The 13,061-nt window shown below is 42.1% G+C and overlaps 1 long non-coding RNA gene across 1 annotated transcript in view; it reads right to left on the reverse strand.

Moving 5' to 3' along the window:
• The window catches only part of LOC136786538 (uncharacterized), an 82,219-nt gene that overhangs the window by 36,290 nt on the left and 32,868 nt on the right, over window positions 1-13,061 (reverse strand). Inside the window, exon 4 of the long non-coding RNA XR_010825457.1 lies at window positions 1-13,061. This exon is cut by the window's right edge and continues 20,530 nt beyond it. This is a non-coding gene — a long non-coding RNA (uncharacterized lncRNA).

A 13,061-nucleotide genomic window follows, 5' to 3' on the forward strand; every position in this document is an offset into this window, starting at 1 on the left:
CTGTCAGAAGTGAATCCGACGTCGGATATTGAATTCTCAGGGAATCTGGCTTCAGTTTGGACAGCCCCTCATATCTTCTGCTTTCAGACACCGATGACCTAGGCATTGTCAGAGTCCAAAACAGAGAAGAAACTGGAAATCATAAAGAGGGGAAAAACCTGAGCAGTTGAGACAAGGGGCAGAGCTGAAGTGAGCAGCCCCAGGCTTACTCTCAATGTCAGGCACCAAAGGACCTGGCACTTCACACGGAAGGCCAGCAGCTGGTTATTGACTTGGTAAGGTAACCAAAGGGATGATCAACACACAACTTGATTTATTTTTCATTAACTTATTTAGAAGAGTTCCAGACAAGAAAAAAAATATGATGTAGACACGAGACCCTTCCCAAACTTACAAGACGCACACATAACATCTCAAGCTGTCTTTATGTAGGACCTGGGCACCGGCAAACTGATCTTGCAGGACAATGCTGCCCTGCAGAAGAACTTCAGGAAAAAAGACAAAACCAAGGAAAGATATTAAAAATTAAGTGGGATGCAAGCAGCAAGGCTAAAAGGAAGGATGGAGTCAACAAAATCAGTTGCTAGAAATGTTGGAGTTTTATAAGTACTAATTGTATGGGGGTTTTTGAGGTGGTCTTAGGAAAAGAAAACGCCTTAAGCTGTGAATGGGTTTTATGGTTGTGGATTAAATATATAACAATACTTAGTGGGTGTACACTGCTGTGCAAAAGGAGACTAACAATTGCAATGCAGCAGTCACTCTGGTTGTTTACTCTACCATTTACTGAATTGTGGGTTAACACAAATGGGAGGCATTCAGAGCACATGTGTTTAGGAAAGAACAGCACAAGATCAGAGCTCCGTAACCTGAAATGACAATGAGATGAGTTATAAACCCCAGCACAGCGTGCTGAATATGAAGTACAGGGGAGGAGGGAACACCAGGGCAGTCCAGCAAAGAGTCTGCTATGAGAATGGGGCTTCAGCATCAGTGTGGTGCCAGCGCTGCTGCAGAGCAAGGGTTGTGCACAGGGCCCCCCGGGAAACCTGCACTGGCTTGATAAAACTAGGACAAACTGCAACGTTGTGAAGTTACATCCAATAGAGAAAAATCTCTTCCTTTCTTATAAATAATACCACATAGCGAGGTTATCCTCAGAGTCACATCATTTATTCTAATGAAAACATTCAGATTCTGAAAAGAAAAAGGGACACAATGTTAAAGATGAGCAGGAGACCAGTGCAAGAGACAAATTAGTTATTGCCAGAATTTTTCATTAGTTATTCTCACACACAGTAAAGTTCACTTTCCCTGTGCTCTCTGAAATTTATTCCTCATTTTGTGTTTGACCCTAGGATCTCAAAGTAGTTTAGAAAAATTAGCCAGTGGAAAAGCTGCTGGAAGAAAATAATATAAATAAATGACTTGGGCTAGGGGTTTTGTTTTATTTTTGTGTGTGTGTGCATGTGTGAAAAACAGTGAATTTTCAGAATTCATGTGTGGTATTTGATTTTTTCCTTTTCCTGTTGCTTACAACAAAAGCTGTTGTGAGTAAGTGTTAGTGCTTTGTCCACTCTCAAGATCTTGTAATGAATCTCAGTTTTATAATGTTTTCTTAAAGCCCCAGTTTCTGTGGCCACAAGACTGTCCGAGAACCTTTGTTTCAGTAGATGGAACTGTAAGTTTATTTGATTTTTTCAGTTGTGGAGAAGAGTGAAAAAAAAAGAAAAGAAAAGAAAAAGAACCACAGTTTCATTAATCTCATGTGGGTTTTTGTTGTTGATGTTGTTTTGGTTTGGTTTTGTTTGTTTGTTTGTTTTTATAATTTATATTTTAAAAGTACTGGTAGATTTTTGATTGCTTGAGGTTGAAGTATGGATATTAGCTTATGCATGGTCACGTCTGACACAAATAGGGGGATACGTGAATACTCCTACCCAAGCTACAGCATTTGCCACAATTCAGTTTAAAAAGTATCACTCAGGAAACACACACAGCATTATGTAACTTAGGGGGCCTGACAAAGCGCAATAAAAAAATAAACCAGCATTCCACAAAACAGCCCATATGCCAAAAGCTGCGGGCACGGAGCAATGAATGGGGAGATGTGCAATAGCTGGAATTCGTTCTTAGGGAGAGACAAACCCACAGCAAGTAATTCTGCAAGCTGGGGGGACTTCTGGAGTGGTTCTGTGGCAGCTTCGCTCATCTAAGAAATACCGAGCATAGGTGACTTTCACTGACCTCAGTGGAGCTGAGCACCATGAAACCTTCTCCAGTTTGGTCTGTGAGCACTGGAAGCATGAAAGTGGCCCCAAATATTCTGGAAAAGTCTTACCTTCCTCTTTAGAAGAAGTAGGATCTCTTCCCTGATGGACTCTTTAGGTACGTGCATACCAACAGCTTTCAGATAGGGAGAACAAAACCAAGATATCGCAGACACCTTTCTCCTCTGCCTGCAGAAAGGCAGCCTCACAGGCCAGTGGAACAGAGTCTGCTTGCCACAGATAAACCAGCCTGTGACTTTGTTTCTTCGTTCAGAAAGTGAAGAGAGTACACATCGACTTTGCAGGATTCCCAGCATATTCTTACGGCAGCTCTGGAATCTGAGCAGGACGTTATAGTCCCAGGACTGAAGCCCCAGTCTCTTCACTTCCAGAGCGAAGGATTTCCTTGCACCAGTCACCTCCTGTTGAGCTCCTTCAGAAAAGGCTCCAGAAACGTGGTGTCAGAGGATTTCACTAATAAAATCTCCTGCCTTTTTACAGCATTTGAGCTGATGTTCCCCTAAGCTGCTTCTGTGCATTTGCAGTGAAACTGATGTTTCATTTCTCTGTCCGAATATCTGCTATGAGCAGAGTCGGGCTTGGCTGCCAGAGTTTTAGTGACCCCAGTTGGAAGATGCCTCTTGTAAAGGCATGTGTCCCATCCATACTTCACGATGCCTTCAGGCAGAGGCAGCTTCGGAAAAGGTCATTTGCACCGAGGGCGGAGGTGTGCGGATGGGAGCTCTGAGAAAAGCCCGGAGGCATTGTGTGGTAACACTGGTACCTGCAACAGACCCGCTTGTACTCTTCTGCTTGCCTTGCTAGTCTGCATTGATACGTATAATACAGAATCATGTCAGAGAAGCAGAGAAGTTGAAAACTTTCCTTTCATTTTACAGTCTAACAACAGGCTTGTTAAACTGAGGCAGATTTGAAGCGAAGTCGAGCTGACAGCCTCTCTGGAAGGAGCCGAGTAGCAGGGATGTGATGCTCAGCGGGCTCGTCCCAAGCTGCAGGAACACCGTGGGGCTCCTGCGCCCTCCGAGGCAGAAATTACCCTCCGCACACCGCGCAAAATCAATGAAAATGCTGCAGGGGCCTGGGGCTGCCAGCTGAGAAACACTCAGGAGTGCTATTTACTGACAGAAAGGGGACATTTTTCTGCCTCTAACCTGCGACTAAGGAGGCACGCAGGGCTGCTGGTGGAGCCACGCAGCGCAAGGGGAGGGAGCACAGCATCAGCTGCTCAGCTCTTCCTATAGAGCCCGGAGGAATTCACCTGCCAGCACAGCCCCTGCTAAAACCAAGTGAGGAAGGAACAGCTAACGGACTTGATGCTCATCTCACATGGCTATTGTGCCTTTACCAGGCCAATGCAGAGCTATTCCTGTTGAAATCAAGAGAGAGAAAGACTGGTGGCTCGGTGGGGAGAGCTGGTGGAGAGCTTTGGCTGGCGGAGGGTAGTATTCAGCAAAGAAGAGCTGGTGAGCCCCATAAATTTTCTTCTCTTGCACACATAGTAGTACTTCTGAGCAGATTCCTTGCAAATGCCCATGAAGGGAAGGATCTACTGTTCGCTGGACTTAGGGACTAAGGCAAAATCCTGATGTTGCCCAGTGGGCTGAACTGAAAGTAGTGCAAGCAGGGGCAGCCAAAACTGAATCTGTCAGGCATGGTGTTTGGGATCACATTCTGCCAGTTGCTTTCTCATCTTACCCCTCTCCATGCAGAGGAAGACCTGTCTTTTTCCCCTCCTTATTCTGAAGTAGTATTCAGTGATCACACACATTACAGAGTAGCAGACAGAAGTGGAGAGTAGGCAGGCACTGGCAAGCTTCCCGCAGTCTTCTGGTGTGATTCATGTTCCTGTACTCTGACCTGGAAATCCTAGCGTTCATTCCCCTTTCGCAGGAGAAGAGAAGCAGTAAGATAAGGAAGAAAATGTCAAGACTAATTTTACCCAAATTACATCTAAGGCGGGCTTCCACTATATCATACTTGTGTTTTCCTCCCTAGACCCATGTCATCCTGATTACTGTGATGGGGGAAAAAGGATTATTTTGGATATTCAGATGTGTAAAAGCCAGACCACGGTGAAGAATTTAAGGTGGAGTAAATGGAACAAATTCCATTTAAGACAGCAAAGAATACATCAGACTACAACAACCAAGATAGTTGTAACCCAGGTATACATATACAAACATCACATTCTGGGAGCTGGTCTTGCCTTGCAGTATTTTGTATTTTCCATGAAGATCCAGCTCCTGGAATCAGACAATAACATAGCAGTCATCACTGTCAAATAAGAGAGAGTTTCTGAAGTGTGTAGAAGGGTCTGGAAAACAGAATCCTTAAGGGCATCTAGTAAGCAAAAGGAAGACAGGTCAATATCTTTGCTTCTGGGATCTGATTTATGACTTTTGTACACTTTGAATGTTCCATAACCATATAAAAGAAACATGTAAGTCAGCTGGAGTTGTTCTTCTCCTTTAAAAACTGAGATATAAATTAGTACGAAGGAGTGAAACTTCAGAGCTCTAGGTCCTTCCTGCAACAGCTTTAAGCTAAAATGTTCAACACTTTCCAGAATTCATTCCTACATGCACATAGGGTGCATAAAACTTCTTTTTATTTCTATGCAGTTTGGGTTCAAGCTCTCGGCTGACAATACAGAAACACATAACCTCAGTCAATATTAATGTATTTTAATTACATATAACATAATACTAACAACTACACCAACTAGCATTGGAAATCATGTGTCCAAACATCCATGCATTATCAAGCAAAGCACCATAAAAATTAAGATTTATAACATTCTCACAAAAACAAGCCGAGCAACAATAGCATTAGGAGGTAATAATTTAGACTGGTACACCATGAAATTTCATGGAACTAACGGGAACAAAAAGCTCGACTTGAAAACAATGTCAGCGCTGCTTTTCTGTAAGAATTTCTTTGTTTCCTCACCCCATATGAACTACTGCATATGGCAGAACCCCCTGTCCCCTAACAGGATTCCTGTCTTCAGTGCTGCTTCAGCCCATGAATCCATTGTGTCCCATCTCCCTCCATGTCTCAGGGCTGTACCAGGCCTTAATCTTTTATTCTTGCACCCACATTCATAGTGGTTCTCTTCTCTCTGACCAAAATACAGAATCCAAGGGATGCATATTAATGATTAGCAAGAAACAAGTATAACCTTCTCTCCTTAACAGAACCAAACAATTACGCTTGCGCTCATCATGAAGAAAGAGGAAATTACAGACAGCCACAGGGCACGGAGTGCTTGAATCACCCCAGCTGTTTTCTAATTCTAAGATGAAAGTTTTCAAACCTTTCCTGTTTTAGAATAGTGGCAAAAATGATGGCATGCAGGCACGGGCTGAGAATCGCTGCCCCACCCCACAGATGAAAAGCCTGAACATTTACCTCCAGTTTCCTTCTTCAGAAGACAAGACTTTTGTGGGGAAGGGAGGGAATTTAAAATTAAAGTTCCCCGGGGTTGTCTCAGGTATCCTTGTCCTTTGAACAGCAGGGAGATCAATCTGCAGAGCAATGCATAGGCATGCAGCACATACTAATGACTTCCCATACCGCACAATTTACTGTTCTCACTTCTTGATAGCAAGGTTTAGCTTTAGTCCTTCTCTGATAAGTGAATTTTCACAAATCTTCTGTTGACAGTCATATTGCTCTATGCGGGAAAGAGGGGTTGCCTTCACTGCAGGGATTTGGTAGGCAAAGAAGACCAGAACTTTGTATCTGCTAATGCAAATGTGAAGCTGGGGGACAAGTAGAGGGCTGCTCATGGTGTGAACTATTGGGATGAACTACATGATGATATGCTGCCATGGGTGTGCTTCTCGTTTCTCCTGTTTCTCATCTTTACATTTAATTCTGGGATTTAAACCCCAGCCACTTCTGCCAACATCCTGCAAGTAATTTTGTACTATAGGAGCGCATCAGTAGATCAAAGCACACACTAAATGCAATCCCGGAGTTTAGCTTTGGATTATATTTAGCATAGTTCCATGGACTGAATATTCCTGCCACATATTTGGTTCAGGAATATCTGTAAGAACAATCTTTCTTTTGGATTTTTGTACCCCAACCGGGGTTGTGCTGCTCCTGGAGCAGAGCTTTTGTGTGGTGCCTCCTACAGAACCTGGTTGATGCATTCCAAAACCACTCCGATGCACGGCGAGTAGACATGATACGGGGACTTGCTTCCAAACTGCACTATTGCTCCAAATCAAAACGCTAATTCAGGTAAAGCCTCTTTGAGATGAAAAATAATCATTGATGCAGGGTCTCGGGCAAGTGGGATTTTGATAAGGGTTCATTATAATACCTACAACCATTACAGTGAGTACTGGAAGCTCTGTATCTTCTAACACGTAGCCATCCTTAATTTACTTAAGTCCCCAGCAAATCTTTCCCCAAACACAGGAAAGCCTCAGATTACATTCAGTGGAAAGATGGATGGCTTATGGTAAGCCTATGTCTGAATAAACCGTATCGCTTTCCTGAACACACCATATCCATTGCCTACACAACGGGAAGAAACATAATTGTTTTGAAAAGTATTTGGTTATGTTCCCATGCTGTGCACAGGACATAAGGATTCAAAATTATTACAGCCTAGGCTGTGGTTGATAAATATCACATTTAGTAATCTGTGTTACATCGAGTGTGGATGTGACACAGTAAGCTGCCACAAAAGCAGCGATTATCCATTGTAAGGATAATGAGAGATGGAGGTGAAGGAGAACTGTAGTTCTTTTTCCATAATATTGGTGGGTCAAGAAGCTTTCTCTGCTTCCACAGCGTAACTGATCTGATCAGAACTTTCCCTGGGCTTCCAGTGTAGCAGTGCCCACTAGAATCCTACCCAAGTCCATACCTTTAGTCCCTGAATATGAGGAACAACAGCTGTACTGCAAGATGCGGAGCTAACTATACAGATTTTGAGAAAGGTACCAAAGCCCAAACCCCATTTTGTGACCCACTTGGCAAAGATGCTGAGTCCATGAAGGAGCTGGTAGAACTTGAACCAAGGCCTCACTGGCTGTGTTTCTAGAACAACTCTTTTTTGTTTGTTTTTTGTTTTGTTTTGTGTTTGTTTGTTTGTTTTGTACAAATTTACACATTCATATTGCAGGACAGATATTACCAGGAGACCAGAAGCTCCTTCCTTAGCAAAAATCTTCTTTGAGGTTTGTAAAAGGTTGTCAATCTGAAGAGAAGATTTAAACCCATTACCATTTTTCAGCACAAAAACAGAAAGAATTCCAACCTAGAGAAAAATAAAAAAAAAAAATTATAACACGATACCTGCCCCTAAGAGCATCCAATACCAGCTAAACAGCATAACCTACATAGCTCAGGCTATCTTAGTGAGCCTTCAGGATTTTGTACTGCTTAGCATTCTCCCTCTAGCAGCAGCTCTCAAACCACTGAAGGGCAGCAGTCTGGTTTAACACTGGCCTTGCTTAACTGTCTGCGTTTGTCAGACATCCCCCACTCAGGAGAAATGAGATGAGATCCTGGATAAGAGCCTTTCAGGACAATTCCTTTCCACTCACCCTTGCTCACTGCCTACAGATCTGCCTTTGGCAAAGATCTTTTCTGTATTTCTCCTGTCCAACCAAATCAGACACCCTGAGCTCAACGCTCTATCTTTTTATCCTTCCACATCACACAGGGAAATGGGGAAGAAGAGCCGAGGGGGCAAAGAAATTAGAATACTTTCTTCTATTGCATAGATTAAAAACAAAGGGGAAGAGGGGATGTTCTGCTGCTCTGAGCATGTAATTTTTTTTTCAATCCCTTCATAAACCCCATCTATTTTTTCACTAATTTAAGAGTCTTTTTTTCACCTATAAGAAACTGACCACCGTAATCTGTTATTTCTCATGCATCCAGGTTTTCTGTACAAAATGCTCCCTGGGTCTGAACTCCAGTACTTCATTTACTTCTACATTTACATTACTTCATTCTCTTCACTTACTTCACTACCCTCTTTGGCACACCAGGAAAAGCATCCCTTTTCTTCAGGTCAGCGATCCACTGCTACACCTTTTTTTTTCCTAAGAAAATCCCAAACATGTTTCTTTCATGTATCCTTCCATTGCTGACTGACAAGTACTACTCCCACTCTTGAATATCAGCCTATTTATTCCTTGCATGTTGTACACAGGATGAGACTGTAAATTCCTCCAGGCAGGCATCTGCTTAACCTACGTGTTCTAAAAAAAATGTAGATTGGGTCAGACCGATTTTTCAGGATGAGGGGGAGTCAGGCAGAAAGAAAGGAGCCCTAGGATAAGGGAAAAAAGGGAAAACAAAGAGCAGTGGAATGAAGGGAAGAAAGGATAAATGAAAAGGGTTCCTGAAGAGTGGGAACAGAGAGAGAGCTAATATATTTGATGAAAATGCAACATTAGCAAGCACAGTGTGATTTGACAAGTGTGAACAAGCCCACACCAATGTTAAAAAGCACTACATCTGGCAATGTGTCAATGTTTAAGGCAGCACTTTGCTTCTCCTTCCCATGCTGGGTTTCTGCATCCTTGATATTCCCTCAGATCCACTTCTAAGCTGCTTAGGTCTATGGGAATACATTTTAGAGGTGGATTGGACAGGGAACAGATATAAATCAGTAGTAATTAAAGGCACTATCATTCTCTCTCTCCCCAGGTTACCTCGTTATAAAAGAAAAGATCAGCAAAACATTTCAAAACGCTGATATACACCCAAACGCAGGGAATCATTTAATACAGAAATGTTGGGGTTAACCATATGGCGTTTAACCTACCTATCCCCTTGTGTATATTACTTTTACTCCAGCAAATATATGGCAATGAGATCACTTGTCTCTCAGAATATTGCAACAGTTCTGGGGCACTAAATTCAGCAGCTGCAGAATCTTAACTAGAGCAGGATACATATGTGAAAGGAATTTTTAAAATTTCCTCTAACAACTTTCTTTGGGGACCCACGTTCATATCTTTTCGTAAGGAAAGCTAGGCTGTCCCCCTGCTACTCTATGATTAATTCTGTACGTAGATCTGCATACAGATTTGACTGTAAGACATATCAGCACATTTTATCTGTATGCTTATACACACATCATACACACTTGCTATTTTCATGGATATAAAACCACGAGACACGTTAACAGTTAGTTTTTAGCAGGATTATCCTGTGCTGTTTTAGCCAGGGTTTAAACATTCTACATTTAACTGTACTCAATCACCTTTTGTTCATTTTTTACCCACAGGGGCTTTGGTGGGAATTCCCTCGTTGCAGAACAGCAGGTCTCACCCTCCTATCTCGGTATCATCTAGAGAGCTCTGTATTTAATGACATGAACTACCAAATCTCCCACGGCCTTCAATTTTGGCAGTATTATGGAAGCAAAATATGACTCTTTGATAGTTCAGTCTGCATGAATTGCATTCAATATCGTACATCATCAATTTACAATAACCTAAATCACAGCAATACAAACTTCCTATTACTTATCTGTCTTCTGCTCCAGTACAGCTCATACGAGCAGATTGTTGTTTATTCTCATATGGTAAAGCATTTGGAAGCTATCTGTCATTTGGAGAGGGTAGGCAAGAAAGGAAATCCCCAAGACTTTGCATACAGGGACAAATTCAGTCCCGGATTAACAGGTGCAACAGTTGTTGGTTTTGCCAGATTGTTCTAGTCTTGCAGGACAGAGTTGAAAGATCATGGGCCGAGTAAAACAGATTTATCATTTAGACAAAAAATAATTTCTTTATACTCTGCATTTTGTGTCCTGTGCTGCTACAGAACTCTTCAAAATTCTTTTCTGTCGGACAATAAAATGGTTCCTGTGGCAACACCATCTGATGTCACAGAAACAAGGAGTGTGAGGTCATAAATCCTTCAGAGGAAAAAATAAAATCAGCAAAGGATGCCCCAAATCTTACGTATCTGTGATTTGGGGTTAATATTGGCTTCTTTGTTCTGTGAGACTTAGTTTCACTCTCTTTCTTTCTTTTTTTTTTTTTTAAAATAATAATAATAAGGAAAAAAAACAGTGGAAAGATTTGTCCCAGGAATTTCCTGTTGGCTGTTGTCCAGAAAACAGAGAATACCAGCAATAATGTGAACAATGCAAGTTCCTCCTAGGCCTGCTTGAAGAAAGCTTCCAAGTCCTCCTATAACTTGAGTGAAATATGACAGAGCTTTGGGGAGGCTGCTGTGCTCCACAGCCAGAGGTTTGTGCAGAACCATTTCAGCTTCTCTCCCGCTCCTTCCCCCTTCTCCAGGCTCCAAGTTCCAGGAATCCAACAGTTCGTGTTACCGAAATAAACATGCGACTACTGCACAGTGAGGAATACATTCAACGACTTGCTTTGCAAGGGAAAATTCCAAGCTCGCATCTGCTGTATTATTTTCTGAAATGCGGTACGCAGCCAGTGTGGGTGAGCGGAGCAGAGCAGAGGAGAGGGGAGTGTCAGCCAAATGCTACGGCAGCGGTCAGCTCTGGGCACTGGAAAGGCAAGAGCCAAGAAAACCTGCAGAAAGCAGGTAGTTGTGAAACAACCTGCTCACGCGTTGTCATCTACCAGTGCTCAACACGCCTTTCAGAAGCAGTATGCTAGCAACCACGTGCACACACGCACACGTACGTACGCATGCAGGAAAACACAGGCTTACTTTTTCCTTTTAATCTCTACACCGTGGCATTTTTCTCTTCTAACTGTTGCCCTTTACTCACTGTACGCTAAAAAGTGAACCCTAATAGTGACAAAAAGGGAAGGTGTCTCAGTAACCGAAGACGATGTGTGGATGGTCTGAACTCCTCAGGCCTACCCACCTTAGAAAACCAGGCAGCCATGAAGTGGCTCCTGGAGTTTCAGTAAGGAATTGGCCGGCTCATCGAGAATCTGCCATACTAGTCAAAGAGAGGTATCAGGGGACATCCAGGGCATGTGAATACGGTTTTAAGAACTGAATTTTTCATTTGTTTTATATGCTGATGCATATTCAAGAGTATGGGTGTGTTTTTCACAGCTTCCATCCAAGGATCTCAAAACATTTTTTGAATGGGTTTCTAATTTACGCTTTGCTCTTTTATGAGCATTTTGTCAGTAAAGGGTATATTCAAACTCTAGAATAGAGCATGACAACAAAAATAGACAAATAATATTTTATTGTCAAATCCAAACATCCAAAATTCCTGAGCCAGGACCTTGGAAATACACCTGCTTAAACTAGAGGCTATATTAAAAAGAATACGTTTGAGTAATTTTTTTCTAGACTTAACGGTGCACTGAGTTTCTAGTTCAAGCTTTGCCTCAGCTGAAAAAACTTAGAGTATACCTTTTATGTAATGAAGTCTATTTCACATATTTGCATTACTTCAGGTGCTGGAACTTTTCGAAAACACAACTGTCCTGAGACTCAATAAAATCCCGAGAGCTGGCAGCACTGTGTTTGGGACAGGAAGTAATGAATGGCAGTGCTTTCATTCAAAACTCCAGGGAGAATTTAGGTACAACACAATTCCTAGAGTACGAACTCATACCAGGCTGTGCTTAAATATGCTCTCAGAAAAAAAAAAAAAAAAGAAGCCACAAAACAAAACAAAACCCCACCACATCTCTTAATGACCAGAAGAAGCAAAAGTTATCAGGTATGTAATACATCACCATCAACCACTACCCTGTGCTTCGGTGTCTCCCGAAGCTATGCTGAAGCTACAGGTCACAACCGGCTTCAGTAATACTTTGCTTTCTGCTTTGTTTGGCATTCAGCTGTGAAAATACTGACTTGGAGCAGGGTATCTTAGGAGATAACAGGAGCACAGCACGAACACTATGGCTTTTATACTGCTGGGATGCAATAGAGTAATACAAAGCATTTCAATAACTGTGGATGGTGGCTGCTCCACACGCAGCCCCTCACCAGCCACCTGTTTGGTAAGCAGAAGTTAAATTCACTGTAATATGGTGTCGTGCCCACAGGTACACACTACTTTTCTGTAACAACTAGGCATATTCAGAAGGTGAAACTGGGCGGTGGTGAAGCACTTGGAGGTACATTTCAGAACGCTTTGTCTGGGGAGTAGAGTTTCAGAAGAGGCTGTTACCATCCTTCGGATGCTGGCAGAACAGGATAATTACCAGTGATGACCTAAGAGTGCTATATATACTTATACCACATACGTGGTCATGGAAACCACCACAAAAACTGCTGTATTTTCAAAACCATGATATAAATCTCAAACTATTATATAAAGTGGTTTTATACTTCACTGCTAGGGTGCACTAGCCTCTTTCCATACCATTCACAGCATAGTTACTATAGTAACTAATGTATTGCAAAAGGGAAGAAGAAGCTAAAAAGAAGCTAAAATTTAAAAAAAAAAATGATAAAGACTAAACAAAAGCAGTGTCTTAAAAAAAAAAAAAGAATGCAGGCACAGTTTTATGGTCATGTGTTTGGAAATACAAACACCATCTCACTTGGGATGTTGTCACTTAAACCCACAGAAATGGCTTAGCCAAACAGTTTTATGGCAGCCCGCATTGCAGTACCTAGGTATACCTGAACTTCATTAAACTGAGATTTTACTCCCTTCCTTTCAACAACTCAACAAAGACAGAATCACCTAAATAACTTCCTCCATCCATCAATTAATATTGCAAAGCTTTAGAATCGTTTAAAACTTCCATAGCTTGTATCAAACGGCATGACCACATGTGGGAGGGGAGATCATTCTCTGAAATCCATGGCAAGTTCAAA

Source organism: Anser cygnoides, chromosome 17, assembly GCF_040182565.1.
Source record: "Anser cygnoides isolate HZ-2024a breed goose chromosome 17, Taihu_goose_T2T_genome, whole genome shotgun sequence".
NCBI lineage: Eukaryota > Metazoa > Chordata > Aves > Anseriformes > Anatidae > Anser > Anser cygnoides.